Here is a 20,832-nt window from a genome sequence, read left to right as displayed (position 1 = left end):
TTTGAGCTGATTAACTGAGATTCAGAAGTTTTTGAAAACTGACTTAGATGTTAGATGGTTTGTGTCACATATTCAATGGTGATAGAAATGCAACTGTTAATAGGTGTGACCTCTTGTGAGTCTTTGAGTATGATAAGATTTTCACACAAACAATGGAAGAAACTGCAATTTACATTATTTTCTATGAAGACCTAATAGTCTAAACACTGATTAATATCGCATCAGTGGAATATGAATATAGCAGCAAAATCCTCCCGTTTTTATCCATCTCAGGATCACATCTTTGGAGATGTGGGAAAAAACTGGGGTACCTGGAGAAAACCCACGTGAGAGTATGCCAACTTCACCTGAAGATTTCAACAATGTGCTACCACAATTTCAATACAGCCTTCATGTTATTTATGAGGTTTAAATGAAGATTTGTCCATTGCAGTATGAAATATTTGATACGATCGTTAGAGGAATTTAGATATACATTAATTACCAGCATTGTTTGAACATATATTTTAGCATTAACAGTAGTATTTATAGACTCATAAGGCAAATGTTGTGACTCAAAGCGAAGAAGTGTGAAAAGATCCGTTGGCAAGTTGTTCCTTATACAGGATGTTTGCTGTCACTCAGAATTGAAGAGTTATTCTTGGAGAACAAAACAAAATTGATTGTGAGCAAAGGTAAACAAGAAAATGGACAAGCAGTGAATGAATCATTTTTTTCAACACTTGTCCCTCTGCCTCAACCCCAGGCTAAGATTCTACTTCCCACCATGGTCGTATTTAGATCCCACTTATAAGTATAGATTCATTCCTGCTTTACACAGCAGTCTACCTAACAGCCTATTTATAATGAACAAAAGTCATCAATGTGATTTGCTTATACATTTTGTGAAATAATGTATAGTGTGTCAAACAAACCACCCATCAGACTATGACTTCAAGTCGGTCAACGAAAAAATTTTATGTTTATATACCAAAATGACATTTCAGTCATCTAGTTTCAACCATTCATACCTCTGAACAATTTAGAGCCTTCATTTAACCTAAAAAATGTTTTCCCTGGAATGTGGGAGGAAGACAGGTGGAACTCACTCAACATGCAAAGAGCCCAGATTCGAACCCCCATCCTCAGAATTGATGAGCAAAGCACCACCATTGACTGAAAACAAAATACAGAAATACATCACTGTTACACATTCGACTCAATTTAAAAACGTTCAAAATTCCCTGCTTAATAGCAAAATAGGACTTATGTAAAATAATATTAGTAAGCTACACTATGATGTGTTTAATTAGAGTATAGTGTTAGAGTAAAACATTTATTGACACAGCTACTCTATTGGATATAATTAAATGCAATATAACCTAATGAAGTGTCAAGCTAAACAATGTAACTTGCCCGACCATTCAAAATCTACAGCAGCCAATATGCAAATTAAATCTTCTAAAAGAGTGTAGCATGCTATTGTGTTTCTTCAAGGTTTACAGAATGATTTTGAATGAGTCCAATTTTGTTATTCCACCAGCAAGCCATGCTTGAAGGGGCAGAGCACTTGCACTCTGGCCTCTTTGTAATGGCTCTGCATCCCCCGGGGTGGGAAAAGTGTGGTCAGCAGTGGGTTAAATAATTGCTGTGATGGCATCAACACTGGAGTGGTTTGATGCTACAGAGAAATTTTTACTTGCCAACCAGCAATGGAAAAGCTGACATTTCATTGCTATTTTTACCATAATATCAAGATTGCGGGCCTACGGAGTGCAAATGTTCTTGTCAGGCTTCCAGATAACGACGCATGTTGTGGAACTGACGCTTGTAATCTTTTCTTGTACAGTGTTTTGGATGCCTGCCATGCTTGCGCAGGCAGGGTTTGTTTTGTGATAATCTTAGCCTGAATACAAGTTACAATGGGGCATTTATACATTCAAACATAACTTCAACATGTATAAATACGGAAGTGTAATGCATTCACTTAAAAAAAAAATCTCACCTCTTTTCTTAGAAATGTTTGTCAGCTTTTTCATTGGTGGTTGGCAAGTAAAATTTTCTCTGTAGCATCAAACCACTTTGGTTTTTTGAATATATATATTTTTATTTTTTCATGTTTTTCGGAGTAATTTTTTTCACGATTTGAAACAATTATTTCCCTGTTTTTCTGAATATATATTTTTTGTAGGTCTGAATAACCCCCTCCCCCAATGTTTTTTTTTTATTTTTTTATAACAAACAAAAAAGAAAACTGGAATAAATATTCTGAAAAACTGAATTTTTTTTTTTGAAAAAACTGAAAATACAAAATACGCAAAAAAAAAACAAAGCTAAAAAAATAAAAAATAAACAATTCGTCAGAAAAACAGCTGTGAATGCAAAATGCTTCCGTTTCGCTATGCGTGTTAGCTCCTTTGATCATATCTCTTGATCACTGTCCCCGACAAAATCTTGTACTGTTACCTCATCTTTTTTTTCTTTTTGTAATCATCGTGTGTCACCTGGTAATCCACACATGACCAGAGGTAAAGGGGACGAGTGAAAGGAAAAGAAAGAGAGCGAGAGAGGGAGTAGATTAAACTTTCATGAGGTTGGTGTTGGCAAGCACAATGAAAATGCAAAGATTGAACTTTTCTCCAGGAACGAGGGCGGAGTGATGAGAGTCAGTAACGCCTGGAGGTGTGTGAGAAATGGGGGAGCAAAAGCATTCATGTGGCCTGGATGGGAGGATGAGAAAAGCAAACACTTTCCACCACACCCTTGTATCTCTCTTTTACACCCCCACATTATTGTTAATATTATTTATTTTTTTCACTGCCATTTGAAATAGACTCAGTTAACAAAATTGATCTATTATTTTCCGCATCCCTCTCATGTTGCAGGAACTGTGACTCCAGAACTGGACATGTCAGATACGAGGGTGGCAGTGTCTCCAGAATGTCTTTCATAGATTTTGGTCTATAAACACACATACAAATAGACATACACATACACAAGTATTGTGGCTCCACTCTTCTCCCTCTCTGCATTATCTTTATCTTGTCTCCATCTTCCTGGAAATGTGCAGTGCTATATTATGATCGATGGGTTACATTCAGTATTTTTGGCTTTGTTAAATGTGGCTGAACTTAAGACAGACAGTTTGAACCAGTGTTGGATTTTTATTCCAAAGCCACACTTGGTGTAATCATAAAACTGAGAAGGTTGACATGTGTGTCGTGGGGTGCACTTAAGGAATGTTGACTATTGAATGCTGTTAGTAATTGGTGGTGTGTCCTGATTATGTCCTTAGGATGAGCATTTAATAAATATGAATATATTAATATTATTTTGCCATCAGACTAGGACAGGGGTAGACAATCCTGGTCCTCGAGAGCCACAGTACTGCGTGCTGTCTCCCTCCTCAAACACAGGTGAAGATCGCTGTCAGGCTTCCCTGAATCACAGGTGATTCAAATGATCATCTCTTCAGTATGATCTGGAGAAGCCTGATAGCAATCCTCACCTGTGTTGGAGGAGGAATACATCTAAAACACACAGGATTGTGGTTCCAGGGTTGGCTATATAGGAGCCAAGGAAATTGAAGGTCCAGGACTATCAGAAAGAGCAGAACCCATTTCCATGTTGAAGTTCAAAGTTCTCTTTGGCATATACAGTGTGCAACTCCACACCAAGAGTTGCACCCACAGAGAGAATTTTAAGAAGTAATGGAAATCCAGTGTATTTAATCTTTTTTGGAATGAATCTGTATTAAAATAAAACTAATTACTAAGGTAATTCCAGAGCTGTCACGTAAGGTGTGGCGTTATGACCCAAACACAGACAAGACGTGGGAATTGGGGAACAGGGAATCTTTACATACAAATATAAAAAGTAACAAGTGAGAGCAGGGCTGAATTCAGATGACCTTGAAGAAAACACTTGGCAGAGAAAACTTGACTAAGAACCTGGATGCAGACCACAAAAGTACAACGTAACCACAGTGAGCAGGGAATAAAATAGAATAGTGATAGGAAACCTCAACGTGCTGAGAGAAACCTTGGCAAAGGAACCTCCATGTACTGACAAAAGCATCACTCAGTAACTCTTGCTAGGCCAAGACACAATTCTATATGACGGAATAAAGGCCTATATGATCAAATAAGAGTGACTAATAGCATTGCGACTGACAACATTCTCATCACAAGGGACATTTGCATAAGACTGAACAAAGTAAGAGTGGCTAATGCATCATCATCAAACATTATCATTAACATTATGAAGGACATAGCGAATGTATACTTGCATAGAAAACATCAAACATCATCATAAGGGACATAGCAACTGGATAGCAACTACAAAATAAAAATGACTAGACAAAATAAGACTAATATATCATCGTCAAAAGAGACAACATAATACAAAATCATAATGATTCACAACACAATCACATACGACTCCATGACCCAACCCAAAAACACAGTCTCGCAAAAACGTTGTAATTATAAAACTGTACTGAACATAGGTAATGGTCTATTGTAACATTTTAACCTTGTTCATTGTCATAATTATGTTTAAAAGAAGCGACAATATTGTTTTAGCATAGTTGCCATTAGCTGTGTGGCCTGTAGTTGCACATCAAGGATTAATTTGAGCAAACATACAGTATGGTTGGATGTCCGCATGTAGGGATGGTTGAGTGCAGGTGAACTCTTTGGAAACACACGAACAAAAACAAAAGGTTGTGAACAAAGATGATTCACCTTTGTATGTAAATATATCCCTCCCCTGCTGAGATCCTTCCACATAAATAGTTACACAGGTAGCGGAATTGCCTGGGGTTTTCCTTGCACCTTTCCTCTTAACCTTGATGTTCTCTCCAATTCCCAAACATCTGCTTAATACATCTAGCCCTGAGCGTTCACTTCCTCCTCACAAGAAAAAGAAAGAGATGGTAAGAGGAGAGTGAAGGATTGTGGGGATCAGGTGTCTCTCGAGACCACGATTAGTATTCAGAAGCCCAGCTTGCAGTCCTCATGCCTGATAACCCTGCAGCAGAGGGCTTGCTGAAAGCAACAATATGTAGTAATTCTATCTGAGAATAACAGGTACAAAATAAGTCTGATTGCGGACTTAACTATAAGCAGGAGACGAGATCTGTGTCTTGGTGATGATCAGACTTTAGTGTGCCATGGAGGCCACTGGCCATAATATTTACGTTGTAACATTGTTGTGATAAAAGTTGTGTGTTAACAGCCAATGTACTAAGGCCCCGTCCACACGAAAGCCAGTTTCAATGTATTCTCACAAGTTTCTTACCGTTTAGCCCGTTCGTCCACATGCCGGCGCGGTTTCGGAGCTTGAAACCGATCACTTTTGATTTCAATATGCGCCCCGTACGTGTCCGTCTAGACAGCATATGCAGGATACTCCTCCAGCGATGACGTAATGGCCGCAGCTCGATGACGACGCATTGTTGCAGATTCATGACTTTTGCGGCAATTTTCGCGAACCGTCAGCCTGTCAACAACAATGGCGGATAGCCGTGTCATAGTTCGTTTTGCGCAGCCTCCTTAGCTAGCTCATGCTTTTGCCACAAAATATTTTCCTTCTTTATTTCCACGTTCAACAAGCGCTGTTGTACTTGAATCACCCGCCATTGTCACTTCTCTTGTGTTCGTCTTTTTCATGTTGTTTTGATACATGCCAAGCCATGTTTGCTCTGTAGATTGCAATAAAGTTATAAAAGTGTCTTCTTCACTGATTCTTCTTCAACGCTTTCCGTTAACTCTCTGTGGCTGCGCTACAGCGCCACTCCAGACTTGGCATATACATTACAGCCGTTAAACGTCCTCAGCGTCTTCTTTTGGACACACGCAAGTCTTGAAATGCTTCTGTGTGTACGAGATTTGTTTGAGGATCGAAGCCGGCTTTGCTTCCGTCTGGACCAGGCCTGAATTTGACTATTGTTTTGAATGTTTTTTTTTTAGCACTGTTAGTTAGTTGGTTAGTTAGTTAGTTAGTTAGTTAGTTAGTCCTTTTGCTCCATGGCCAACTAAAAGGGAGCACTGTGACAGCGCACGTCTTGCTTTGTAGTCCTGTCGCCACCAAAATGGCGGATACGACGATGATGTCACACATTGTCCGTTCCCCACTGACATCCACTTTGTAATGGACATCATTACCACCTACAGCCAGTACTGGGTGGAATAATCTTGTGCAGCAAGCCATGATTTTACAGATGAACTAGTTGAATTGTTAAAGTTTGTTATGTCATTTTGTGTGGGATGTTTGTGGAGTCAGGTGTGAGTGCAGAGTGCACAAAATCAGATAAAACAATACCAGCTATTGTCTCCATTTGCTTCCTTGATGCTTCAAGGAGATAGCGTTCCTTACTGCCATCTCTTCTTCATGTAATTTGCTTCTATGCCTAATCTCTGTATAATCTTCTGTTTCCTGTCTCGTGGCATATTTCCGCTGTTTCTCATCACTGGGGCTTTTTCTTTGGCCATCAGTCTCAAAGTCTCTTCAGACGTTGTCTGAAGCTGTCTTTTCTTTTGTATCCTGTAAGAAAATGGTGCTTGTGTCTATACTTCTTAAAACCATGTTTATACAGACAGCAAGTACTACTTTGTAGTTAGATGTCAACACAGTACACGGTACAATACAATAAAAACATCCATAATGGGTCCTGATCTTGTGTTACTACACATTTTGGAACCACTTGGATCTGACACCCAGCTTCTGTCGTCTTGTGAAGCTTGCTTTTCCATCTGACTTTGGCGGAAGTCTCACTCTATCACTGTCCTACTCCATCACATTGCTGGTTCCTGTCCAACCATTTAAGCATTTCCTGCACAGCCCTACTGGTTGAACACTACATTGGCTGTCATGCACATCAACACTCTACTAGATGTTAAAGAAAAACAACAGGTAGAGTGCAGTTGCATTTTGTCTGATGTTTGTCTCGTTACTTTACTTCAAAGAGGATGACAACAAAAGCAGATGAACAAAACAGGATCTGTCCGCTTTAAACTTCAAATCTGTCAATTTGGGGTAGCGCGGATGTAGACACTTTGGGCAGAATTTAAAACTTGATCACATTCTCAAGTGAGTAAATGTTCTGACAGCTTGTTCAAAAAATGATAAGAGATGAAGCAACAGTTGCTAGCGTTAAAAAGCTTAAAAAATCAAATGTCATTGACACCTCTAAGATGACACATCAGGTGGCATGTACTATTTTTCTTGATATGGGATGAACACTGATCAGGACTCACATTTTTTCTTTTTCTTTGGCAGAGCTGTATTAACAATTTTGCCTTTCCAAAAATAATGTTCCATTTTTTTATGCTAATAATTATGGAATACTGTCTCTTTAAAGAGGAATTCAACCTTAAACATTTCTTGACAATAATATGTTATATGTGACCTCACTGGTCTAAACATGACATTCTGATTAATATTACACTTGTAGAATCTTCGGGGGCGGCCATTTTGCCACCTCCTGTCGACTGAAGATGACATGACAGTTGCTCAGTTCTCAGGCAACGACCAATCACAGCTCACCTGCTTTTTTAAACTGAGCTGTGATTGGTTGTTGCCTGAGACCTGAGCAACTGTGATGTCATTTCCAAATGGCTGCCAAAATGACAAAATGGCTGCCTTCCGATATTAATTAAAAATTGCTGGATTTTGCTGTTTAACTATAATAATGTATTTAGACTAGTGGGACTACATATAACACATTTTCTCAATAATTTTCTTTTGGGTTGACTTCCCTTTTTTTTATACAAATATGTATTTCTCTTAAGTGCATGCCCACTCAATAATTGAGAAGTTACACAACAATGTACTACCAACCTCACTAACCTTCGACCAATTTTCAACCTTCCTTTCATCTCCAAAATACTAGACAAACCTGTTACCTTCACAACCACCTCATGTCAAACATCTTTGCACATCTGCACTGAAACAGCCCTTCTCAAAATCACCAACAACCTCCTCATCGCTTTTGACTCTGGCCTACTTTCCATTCTCATGCTAAGCAGTATTTGACGCCATCTCTCACACGGCTCTCCTTGAATGAATGGCACCCATTGGCATTACTTACATCCCGTTCTTCTGATTGCGCTCAATACATTCATCTTAAGTCTCACAAATCAAATACTTTGCCTGTCACAGCTGAGGTGCCCCAGGGGTCCAACCTGGGGCCCCTCCTCTTCATTATCTACATTCTTCCACTTAGCTAAACCTCCTGCAAGCATAACATTAACTTTCACTTTTGATGACTCACTTCCTTGAATTGAACAGTTCTCTATGCATGTCAGGTAATTGTGAATACTTCTTTTTGTTCATGCACAGATGTTGTCGATTCATATTTGAAAAAAGACTCCAAATTGTTCCCAAGACACTGACTGAAGTAATCAGACTGCTGCTTTTTAGATTACATCTGGAGACGCACATATTCCAGTTCAAACCACAGTTTTGGTTTACTCTGTCAAAAGTCAAGAATTGTCTTCTTTTTATGTCATCTGTTGCCTAGCAGCAGCAGCAGCAGCAGTTGGCATCCAACAGCTCTCATCCTTCTTGCAGTGTGGTGCTGTGCATATGGCTGTTCATGCACAGGCGAGTACGTGTGTATACTCCTTACTGTCTGAGCTGTACTTGAAATGCTAATCTGCTCAGACAACAGGGCCAGTCATGTCCAGAGGCTATGGGCAAAGGACGGAAGGACCTTGACAACATTGTGTCCGTGTAAGAACGCCTCCGCCCACACTGGCCAGCCTCTCTTACCTCATGACTGTCAAGATAATTAAGATTGCATAGAATCTGATTAATAAGGCTCCAGGGAGACAACCTTCACTGACGTGGGCACCAATTTAATGTGCTTGCTTGTAAACAAGTTGGGTATTTTTCACAGACAGGAAACAAGCACAATTTTCATATTTAAAAGAGCTGCAAAAATGAAAGAAGGCGATCGAAAATGAGTGGCAGCTTTGATCAAAAGATAGATGGAGCTCATGTTAAAAGAAGCAAGAGCGTAGAGGCATGGGCAACAAGCCAGTGGTGGCTCAGCAGGGAGTCTCTGCTTCTGGTGCTTGAACAGCTGGTCAGTTCACACTTTTTGCTAGATTGGCCTTAAAATATTGTAAGATAAATAGGTCCTCCAATCCCGTCTATAATAGACATACCAGTAATTCCCAGCACATGAATTTCTGTAGCTAAAGGGCAAATACAATTATTTTATAATAGATATGCACTTCACCGTGGAGCCACCTGGATATCAACTTAACACCCTGCTCCTTTTCATCATTTATCTGACTCAGAGCGAATGTTTGCGTTTATTAAATTTATTTCAGTCCCATTCAGCTTTATTCCCATCATGGCAAATCCAAACAGAAGTAACATATTTAGGAGCCAGGACCAATCTTCTTATATTAAAAGGGATTCCCACCTACCTTGTCATTTTACTGGAGGCGGGGGGGATTGCTTAACACCCATCCTCAAAATGTAAACATGGTGACTGTATTGGATTTGTATATCTTTATGCAGTATATCTCAGGCAGGGACATTGGTCGTGCAGTCATTCCCATAGCTTGGGCTCGCCAGTTGCCATGTGATGAAGTGGCAAGCGGGCCAATGTGTCGTATGTCAGCTGGGATAAGCACTAGTCCCTTCAGCAAAGGAGAGGAACACAGTAGAGTCGTTAGTACATCAATGGAGATCATCCAATAGTCTGTATTATTTCTTTGCATGTGGTTGTTTATTCAAAACAAAAAAACAATGGGCACGAGTCTTCGATATGTTCACAAGACAACACGAGATGATTTTGCAAATATTCTGAAGGAAAAAAGCTAAGAAGGATTTATGAAGCATTCTTGAACCTAATTGAAGTCATGTAATGGTAACTATTTAATGGAATTGGAAATCATTTAATAATATGCCTGAGTAGAAACTCTAATCACATATTTTGCTAGATCACGATATAAAAATTCCCTTTTGTTTTGTGTTGACATGAACAAAAATTGAGTTTTCAAAAACTTCTATGCACACGAGCTCCAGATGTATTTCACCTTTAAACTGCATAGAACAGTTGAGATCCATGCACTGCATGATAGCTTGAATGCAGTTCGTAGTCGGATGCCATACAAGTCGCTTCAGGTAAAAATGGCAACATTTGGAGTATTAATTGTTACTTTGGGAGTCGTCTGTAAAATGTGCTTTAAATTAAATTGACTTGTTTTGTGTTGAAACATAATATATTTTTTAAATGTGTGAAACAGCAACATGTAAATTAAAACACGTAGCATTATGGTCATCACATTTTTCAAGTGGTCTTCTATAGGAAATACTGTATTTAGCAGTGAATGCCTCAGTTATCTTGAAAGGTGTATACTGGGACTTAAAGTCATTAAACGAGGCTCACTAATCTTTGTCTGAGAAACAATTCAGCAAGTTGCATGTTTTGTTTCCTTTCATTGCGTAAGTGTCACAGGAAAGACAGTTTTCTGCTAACCAATCAATATTATGCTGTGTGCCTAGCGCTCCACCCTTTTAATACCTAAAAGTTGGTACCCCCAACAGTGGGGTACCAAAAAGTGGTGTATGCCTCTATTTTCTACCACTTTTTACAACATTGTTGTTGTTTTTTATTATTACATTGTTTGTTTGTTTGTTTGTTGTAAAAGGTCAAATATTGTGGTTATGTATTTTGTTTGACAAATTACGTGAATTGTTGTATACATAAAATTTATGTTACTTAATTATCCTGTCTAGGGTCAGCTGGAGCCTTGCCCCTAGGATATAAATAAAGTTGAATTGAATTGAATTGAATTGAATACACTCTGGACTGGTCGCCAGTTAATGATAGAAAAACAACCATTCAGGTCTGGTCAATTTAGAGTCTTCGCGTAAATTAACTTGCATTATTTTTGGCATGTGTGAGGAAGCCAGCAGGAGAAAACTCACTCAAGCAAAAACAGAATATGCAAACTACACACAGTGAGGCTCGAACTGAGATTTTAACCCAGACGTGCTAACCAGTGGTGGCTCATCAACAGTGCTAGGGTCGATGTCTTCCAACGCTGTTGGGTCACCTTGAAAGAGAGAGAGAAATGAAATAATGAATGTGGAAAAATATTTTAAAATAAATGTACTGGATATCTGTTTTTAGCATCATAAATACAGTATTATACAGTCATTGATGAGTTATTGACGAGTTTATTATATCAAACGATTATGTATTTCCAGTATGGGCCCCCTGATCAAACTCGTTAGACTCAACAAACTCTTGAAGTTTGACATGCAGTATGCACCAAATTGGGCACCATCAGGAGCTAAATTCTACTACCCACATACAACAATGTCTAAACGTAGTAACTGTAGTGGACATGATTTGCTGTCCAGCTCATGATGGAAACTTGCCACATCCAATATGGCCACCTCATTTAAGTGCTGGCTGCCACGTCCTTGTCTACTCATCTTTTCTTCATTCAACTCAGTGAAGTAACTCCATCACATTTCAAGAGGAGAACACAGTGCTCGGGCGCCGTGGATAAGAACAGGTAATTCTGGGTCACTCAACAACATTACGCACTGACAGGCTATAGTGACGATTACGCTTGCCATTCTTGTCGGTTGAGTCCGCTTTTTGGCTGGCTTTCGGGCGTATACTGTGATAGTGTGGCGGAGCCACCGCAGGAGTCATTTTGTTAACTAATATTTTGTCACCAATATTATTAATATGTATTTTTGTGTTTACTTTTCTTTTTACTTGCATGTTTATATATTCGTAAACGTAGCACATAACCTCAATTTAAGTAGATGTTTGTCCGCCTCGTTTGATTCAGAGCATCATTTATTAAAGCTTGTATCTCTCACTGTGCCCACTGAGCAAGACTCGATGATGCATATACAGTCGTGTTTCCTTTAAGGCCTATTGTTTGTTTGTGCATTGGGGCACTCCATTGATTTAAGTCATTTCTGACTCCGTCAGGTGCACAAAGCAAACACATTTGCCGAAATTATGCAATCTTTGAAAGTTGCAAGATTGCTCCAGATACATACGGCTGCAGAGAGATTGTTGAACACATGCTGACTTGTAGGACAGACAAATCAAAGAAGTCTGGCCTGTTCCATTATTGGGGAGAAAATGTTAACCCCTGGCACTGACTACAAGTGCACACCAGGAATGCAGGGTCTTGAGATGGAGGAGGAGGAGCATCACAGACATTTGAATGCCTGATGCATTTGAGAGCATCATTGGGAACAACCTTGGTGCAAATATCTTGTATTAGTTTGTTAGGACTGAATTGAGTAAGCTCTTTTTTCTCTCCATCATCACCGCTAGGTCTGCCAAAAATAGCATTAGTGGCATTCAAGTTTGACCTTCCTTCCCTCCTCTCACTGCAGTTAAAAGTTGGATGTGATATTTAACCAATGTGTTCAAATATGTCTTTGGGGTATTATTACTGTAAACATTAAGGTTGATTCCAGGACATCTATTATACATTATATAAATGGGTTCCATAAGAGTGGGGGTGATTTGGGGATAAGTTCTTCATGTTTATTTTATTTATTTATTGGGGGGCTTACTTTGAATGAGAGATTTCTTCATGATTTCATTTCAATTAGCAATCTAACTGAAAATGCATGTTTAGAAAAAATAATTTGAATAAAACACACAACAGTTGTGCTTTATATAGAATACTGCTATCTCTTGTAATGTGATTCAGAACATTTAATAATTTTAAGTTTGAATATACATTTGACCTTGGCTTGGTTAATGAATGCGCACAGTATGTTGCTGTGTAAATATATTTAATATAATCACCCATAAATTAATCACAGCGGTTTAATCACATCCATTGACCCATTGTATTGTAAACAACCAGCACGAAATATTCAAAGCATTTCTGTTTGTAGAGCGCATTTTGCTCTCGGTTTAATCCAAGTGAGATAAACATTTATTTGCATGTCTCATTAGTGGAGGTCACTGATAATCAGACAAATCAGCAGGGGCATATAATGCTGCATGTCTCACCTACGCAGATCAAATTTAGGCAGCTCTCTGGGCTTCTTTAAACTGGTGCATATTTCCCAGGCTCCCTCTCGCACATTGACTGCCTCTTTAACTATCTATTTTCCTTTCCTTTTTTTTTCCTTCTCTCAAATCATCAGTTGTGTTACTATTTTTACCAATCTTGGTCAAAGGGAAGTGCGTAGAGCTGCAGAGAAAAACAAAAGAATGTGCAAATGGAGGACAAGCAAAGCTACATGAGTGTCTGCACTTGATTTGACAGAAATAAAAGCTCTTAGCCTTGCAGGGGGATTAGAAAAATGTGGGTTTAAATCAGGTTGAGTGGTATCACTTCTGCAAGAGGAGAGATTGAGCCTTTATATATATATATTTAATTATATATATATATATATAATTATGTATAATGACAACCCCTGATACCTGTATTTACTTCTGTCATACCTACAGTCGTACAACACATAAAACACAGAATCAGACACTTTAGACTACTCAAAGTCATTTGTTTTTAATCTGTCAGACATGGAGCATCTTTCAAATCCTTTTAACAGGGCTTCACTTTTTATCTAATCAGCAAAATGTCTGAATGTAGTTAGAATAAATTATTCAGTACTGTAATGAAAGTGCATAGAAGTAAATTTGCTCTGTAAAATGGTTGTCCCTCTTAGGGGGTTTGCTCAGGGACTTTGGAAGAACTGGATAGCTGAAAGGTCACATCATATTAATATTAATATTTTAGAGTTTTATCCCCCCAAAGTCTTATACCACTGAATAGCAAATGGAAGTAGCCAGGCAAGTTATATTCCATCAGCCGCATAACGTGAACAAATGTTCTTATTCTGTAATTTACAAACACTGGGCAGCATTTATTGACAATTTTTTATTTTTTTTTCCAACCAATAAAATCGAACACAAAATCCCTTCTCATGCACTTACCTTAAAGAATGTGACATTTAGAATTAAATGCTTTGTTGCAAATACTCAAGCACATATATGCAATTACTGATGGAGCAAAACAATTAATCCTGCCACTAAGTGAATGCCCCCCCCAATATGTTTGTTGTCAAAACCTTGTAAGTTATAAAGAATTAAAAAAAAAAAGTATTTGAGTATTGTTCATGAACATGAATTAGTAATTTTGTTTCGTTGTTAATTGCATGTGCCTGCCAGCTTGTCCTTGGTAGCAGAGTTACATGTCCTTGTATTCTAATGAAGGACATGAGACTGAGATTTCGGGGGGGAAAAGAGTGTCAAATACTGAGAATGGAAGCATTGCCTTTTCGATCACATTTGCAATTATGCAATTAAAAAATTACGAATTGAAGCTCAGTATTTCTGGCAATCCAGGATGTGAAGGTACTGTTGCAGTTGTATTAGTATTTAGCGTAATAATTGTAAAAAAATTAAATGAACTTTATTCTTTAACTTCATATTTATAACTTTGTCAATGCACTGCTTTTGCTGAAGGACGTTAATACAAACACATGTTAAGAATATCGTAATTGCAGTTGCAAGGACATCTATTGTCAAAGCTTTTAGGTTCATCATGTTAACTCATTCAGCAATTGGGAGTAATGAAAGAGCGGACAATCTCTGTTGTGTTTGTTTCTTAACAATGTAAATGAGTCAATGTGACCTGTTCTAATGTTTGATCATCAAAAAATCACATAACACAATGCGATGTTTTTACTAAAAAAAAAATTCAAATAAAAAAACGCAGGTCAGCAGATAAAGTTGAACCTAAGTTGTTTTTTTGTTTTTCTAGATTTTCCAAACAGGTCAATTTGACCTACAACATAACATGGGGGTTAAGTCAACCTCAATTGATAATGTTTTAAACTCAATTTAATATTCAACATCTATGCCACAATAATAATAATAATAATAATAATAATAATAATAAAAGTGACTATAAATGTTTGATATTGTACACAACATTTTTCTTTGTTGCCGGGCAACAAACAGCTCTTGGCTCTGTAACTATGGGAAGTGTTGACCTGCTACAAACTGAACTGTTGCTCACAAAGAGGACTTTTTCTTCTTTTGGTACGAGAGAGATTGTTTGGTACCCCAGCAAGATACACCTGCTGTTTGAATTCAAATCAGAAACAAAAAAGAACTGCTGTGCTCACAATGTATCCAATGTTTCCCCTTCTTTGCAAGCGTTATGGATTTTATGCAGGCATAATTAACATCATTCCTTGTGGGAAGGTGGCGACTACTCATCATCAGTCATCTATACAGTAATTATACAATTATATATCGGTATAATTTTAATTATACTCATCCATTGTCCATACTGCTTATACTTATTAGAGTCCATGGGTAACTGGAGCCTATTGCAGCTGATTGTGAAAACCCCTGCAAGCATGACGACAACATTTATGCTTCATAAAGAAATGTTCAATGTAGGCCTATAACCACTATAGCAATACCCTAGAGCGCCCATCTTTTTTTTTTTTTATCCATCCATTTTCCATACAGTTGGCCTCATTAGGTCGAGGAGTAAGATGGAGCCTATCCCAGCTGACTTTGGGCTAGAGGCAGGGTGTAGGCCTACTCTGGACTGGTCACATTCACACCTTTGGAAAATTTCGAGTCCTCAATTAACATAGGGCCTACTGTAACATGCATGTTTATAGTATGTGAGAAACAAAGACAAGTAGAGCATTAGCCTGGCAAGCCAAGTCACACCCACTTTCTTGAAAGACATAAAGTGGGCCTGGAAAGGCTGCCGTTGACCGCTGTTCGGCCCGGTTCAAAATGAACCGTACAATCACATCGGTTGATTTGCTCTGACGTATTCTTCATGAGCAACGTCACTCTTCAGCGGCGTAAGTCCATTCAAAATGGTACGCGGGAGAGACGATAGTTTTTTTCCCCTCAGCATTAAACTCAGCTTTAAATGACCAGAAACACCGTCATTAATAACCACAGTAGCTGACTGACATTGGAAACATTTATTTCAGACGGAAACTCACTTGCTGGCTCAACGATGAGTCTGGTTTCCAGGCTAGTAGAACATGACTCCAGACACTGCACACATGACAAGATTCAAACCCCAAACCTGGGAAATGTGAGGCAGATGCGCTAACCACTAACGTATTGTGCGGCCAACTCAAAGCATGACATTCACTAGCCTAGATTTGAATTAAGCGTCATTTTCTGATATCAAATCTAAGAAAAACTAAGAGAAAAGAATGCTTGAAAATAATTTAAAAAATATCAAATAAGTCTGAAGTAGCCGCTAAAACGTAATTTTTCTCTTGTCCCACCTAATAATGCCGTCTCTTGTAACTGTGGGAACATTTGTATTAATAAACATAACATTTCAGATAATAATTATTATTCATGGCACCTGGGTCCCACAACATGCACACAACCCTGTTACCATAACCTTTTAGAAGTTTTATGAATCAGATGATACGCCTGACTTGACATCATTCAAAAGAATGGGTAGAGCAAACGTATGCTAACACAGTTAACCTTGATTGAATGTCATCACTCTGACACATGCAACCCTGTTATGCAGATCAGAATAAGACACCCTTTTATTATTTTCATATTTTCAAGTAAGTTTGTCCCCTTGGTCAGTAGTAACAGCTAGCTAAACAGCTAGCATCTACTCCTGAGAGAAAGTAGTCCGGATTTGCAACGCTGTTACCTGCAACCAGCTGTTGCTTTGATTAGAGTGATGGGGTTGCACTAAATTAACAGGGTTGTGATTTAAAAAAAAATTGTACCATTGTTCTGTAAACTGAGTTAATCAAGCCTGTGACAGTTAATGACCTAATATTGATGACCTTTGAGTCTCTTTTGTGATTAAGGGCTCTATAAATAAACTTGACTTGACTGGACTTGACTATTTTTCAAGAATTTTGAAGCTCTAATGTCTACCAATTATGGAAGGACCCTTAAAGATCATTTATTTTGTTGTTTAGCTACAGACAATCAGTGCAAGCATGAAAACACATGCGGCTTTATGTCAAAAAGTGGATGAAGTCATAATTGGACAGTATGAATCTGTGAGTTAGAGTGCACAGCGCGATAAGCTCCGAAAGATAGAAACTGCAGAAAATATTCCGCTACAACAGAAACATCTGTTTACCATGAATCAGCAGCATTACAATGTGTATAAAGTCTCCTTTATAAGGTCTTGTATTAGATTGTGTAATGTTTGAAAGTCACATAAAATGGTCAAGACAGCAAAACAGCATTACAACAAACCAAAGGCAGATGAAACTTGTTTGCGCCTTCACCCCATGACTCCCAAATTTCCAACATGTGAGAACTTCATTTGCCAGAGGGCACGTAAGGAAAGCCCCTCTTTCATTTTTTCGACTTGTTCTATTAAGCATGAACACTTGACTTAGCCTACTGCAAAGTGACTACTTGTTGTCATGAGCCACAATTTCCCAGCAACATTAGTGTCACTGCAACCCCTGCATCAACTTATTCCAAAACAACTTGGCACATTACACTCAGACATTATTAACACGCTGTACTGAAAGTACAAACCCAATTCTCAAAAAGTTGGGACACTATATAAATTGTGAATAAAAACTGAATGCAATTTTGTGGAAGTGCCAAATTTCAATATTTTGTTCAGAATAGAACATAGATGACAGGTCAAAAGTTGAAAAATTATAATTTTAAGAGAAAAACATGTTGATTGTAAATTGTATTCATGGTGCCAACAAATCAAAAAAAAAAAAGTTGGGACAGGTAGCAATAAGAGGCTGGAAAAGTCAATTGCACTTGTAAAAAAAAAACTGCTGGAAGACCAGTTTCCACTAATGAGGTTCATTGGCAACTTGATTGGAGTATAAAAAGAGCTTCTCGGAGTGGCAGTGTCTCTCAGAAGCGAAGATGGGTAGAGAATCACCGATTCCTCCAATGTTGCGCAGAAAGATAGTAGAGAAATATCAGAAAGGTGTTTACCAGCGAAAAATTGCAAAAAGGTTGAAGTAAACATCATCTACAATGCATAACATCACCCAAAGATTCAGAGAATCTGGGACAATCTCTGTGTGTAAGGGTCAAGGCCGAAAAATCCACATGATCTTCGAACCCTTAAACGTCCTTGCACCGCAAACAGGAATGCTTACTGTAAGGGAAATCACAGAAAGGGCTCAGCAAGACTTCCAGAAAACATTGCGGGTGAACACAATCCACCGTGCCAGCTGCCGTTGCCAGATGAAAGTCGACAGTACAAAGAAGAAGCCATTTTTAAAGCAGACCAAGAAGCACAGGCGTTTCTCTGGGCCAGGGGTTATTTCAAATGGAGTGTGGCAAAGCGGAAACCTGTTTTGTGGTCAGACCAATCACAATTCGAAGTTCTTTGTGGAAAACTGGGGCGCTATATCATACTGACTAAAGAGGACAAGGACAACCCAAGTTGTTATCAGCACTCTGTTTATAAGCCTGCATCTGTGATGGTATAGGGTTGCATAAGTGTGTGTGGCATGGGCAGCTTCCACATCTGGAAAGGCAGCGTCAATGCAGAAAGGTCTATTCAGATTGGAGAACAACATATGCTCCCATCCAGGCATGATCACTTTCAGAGAAGATCTTGCATTTCTCAACATGATAATGCCAGACCACATGCAGCACCAATTACAACATCCTGGCTGCGTAGCAAAAGGATCCGGGTATCGAAATGGCCAGCCTGCAGTCCACTTCTTTCACTTCTAGAGCACATTTGGCGCATCATAAAGGGGAAGGTGAAACAAAGTCCATCCGCAGTAGCCCAGGCAATTGCGTCAAGCCAAAGGGGGCCCTGATGGCAATGAATGAATGAATGAAAAATACAAACAGTGAGTTGAACGTAACTCAATGTGGCTGAAGTAAAAACATTTTTTTTTTCCTATAGAGGAAGTGAACCTTAAACATTTCTTGACAATGATATGTTATTTGTGACCTCACTAGTCTAAACATGACATTCTGATTAATATAACATTTGTGGACTATGAATTATGCAGCAAAATCCACTAGTTTTTGTCCATCTCAGGGGGCGGCCATTTTGCCACTTGCTGTCGACTGAAGATGACATCAATGTCGCTCAGGAAATGACCAATCACAGCTCACCTGTTTTATGAAGCTGTGCTGTGATTGGTTGTTCCCTAAACTTGAGCAACTGTGATGTCATTTTCACTCGACAGCAAGTGGCAAAATGGCCGCCTTCTGATATTGATAAAAACGGCTGGATTTCACTGCTTAACTCATATTCCACTAACACAATATTAACCAGAATATCATTTTTAGACTAATGGGGCTGCGTAGAACATGTTATTGTCAAGAATTTCTTTTTAGGTTGAGTTCTACTTTAACAAATATACTCAAGTAAAATTATTCTAATGTGTAATTTATCCCAAAATGTACATTGTAACAACACACCTTGGGTTACAGTCTCCCTCTGCTCTGGTGAGGTGTGGCTGTCAAGGCCACCTGCCTGCTGCTGTGTCTCTCGCTGCGCTCGTCCACTCCAGTCAGCACGCTGGCTGATTACATGAAACACCGAATGCATCAGCGTCTTGCAGCGGGTCGCCTCAGGCTTCAACGGTCATGTTGCGCTGCTCCCACCAGAGGTCTGCCCCCCTCCTGTCCCACGCACACTCCACCAGCCGGTTCGTCGCTTTCCTCGTCTACGTCATCGATACAGGTTGTTTGTGAATCCGCAGCACATGTTTGGTTGAATCCCAGCAAGTTCAAGTAGACCACTGCGTGTCTCTGAGTGAGTGACCTGGTCAGCGCTAATTATTCTCAGCATCCGTTGCTCACTCTGTCTCTTGGACAGGTGGACGGATGGACTCATCTGTCTGCCACCTTTCAATCCCTGAACTACTTTAGCACGAGTGGACTTTATATGCTCTGATTATGTGTCCTATCATAAGCTATTATAAGCTTACTTTATGAATATCTATTTTTATTTGAGCTGTTCTTCATCTCACTTTTCTTTCATTTTGCTCTCATTTTACGGTTTTTGTGTCGTCTCCCTCGCTGCCTTCCATCCTGTGTTATCATGCTCACGTTTGTTGTAATTACCAGCTTTGCATTTCTATCCTTTTCAGCCCGCCCGTCCCATCTTCCTCACTCACCTTGATGAACAAAGGCTTGGTTGGCATTTAGAAGTTTGGCAAATATCTGTGGAGTGTCACGCATAAAGCCTTATCGCTGGAGTGTTGTCTCTGTCTGCCTGTAGCTATAGCACCAAGTTCATCGTTTTTGCTGCAATGAAATCATAAAAATATGTCAAGAAAAATAATGTTTATTACAAATGACAGTGACCTGACAATATTTAAATGAGAAAAGTTGACAAGAAGTGACACTTATAGAGGAAGTCAGACCAAAAATTGTCTTTAAATTGTCACTAAACACCGTTTTTTTATGTATCTCAGGTGGCGGCCATTTTGTCGCTTGCTGTCAACTGAAAATGGCATCACAGTTGCTCAGGCTCAGGTAACGACCAATTACAGCTCAGCTTGTGAATGTGACATGACCAGAAAACAGGTGAGCCGTGATTAATCGTTACATGTACACATGAACAACTTGTCATGATCTGTGTTCTGCTTGGTTTGGATTAGGTTGCATTGTAGTTGTTATGTTTTCCTTGTTTCTGCCTTTGTTAGTGTCTCATTAAGGTCATTGTGTCCGGCTACTTGTCCCTTGTGCCATCCAATCAGCTGCCTCAGCCATGTGTGTCTTGTTAGGTGTCTCTCGTTGTCTTGTCAGCTTGCGTATATTTTGTTTTCCCAGCTTTCTTTCAGTCCTTGTTCGTTGTCCAATCATGTCCATGTCACGTCTTGCTGCAGTTTGCTGTCTTGAGTTAAGTCTAG

This window comes from Leptonotus elevatus, chromosome 8 (assembly GCF_054856555.1).
Source record: "Leptonotus elevatus isolate MCC_2025b chromosome 8, RoL_Lele_1.0, whole genome shotgun sequence".
NCBI lineage: Eukaryota > Metazoa > Chordata > Actinopteri > Syngnathiformes > Syngnathidae > Leptonotus > Leptonotus elevatus.
The sequence above is the reverse complement of the archived record's forward strand: the minus strand, read 5'-3'. Positions refer to the sequence as shown.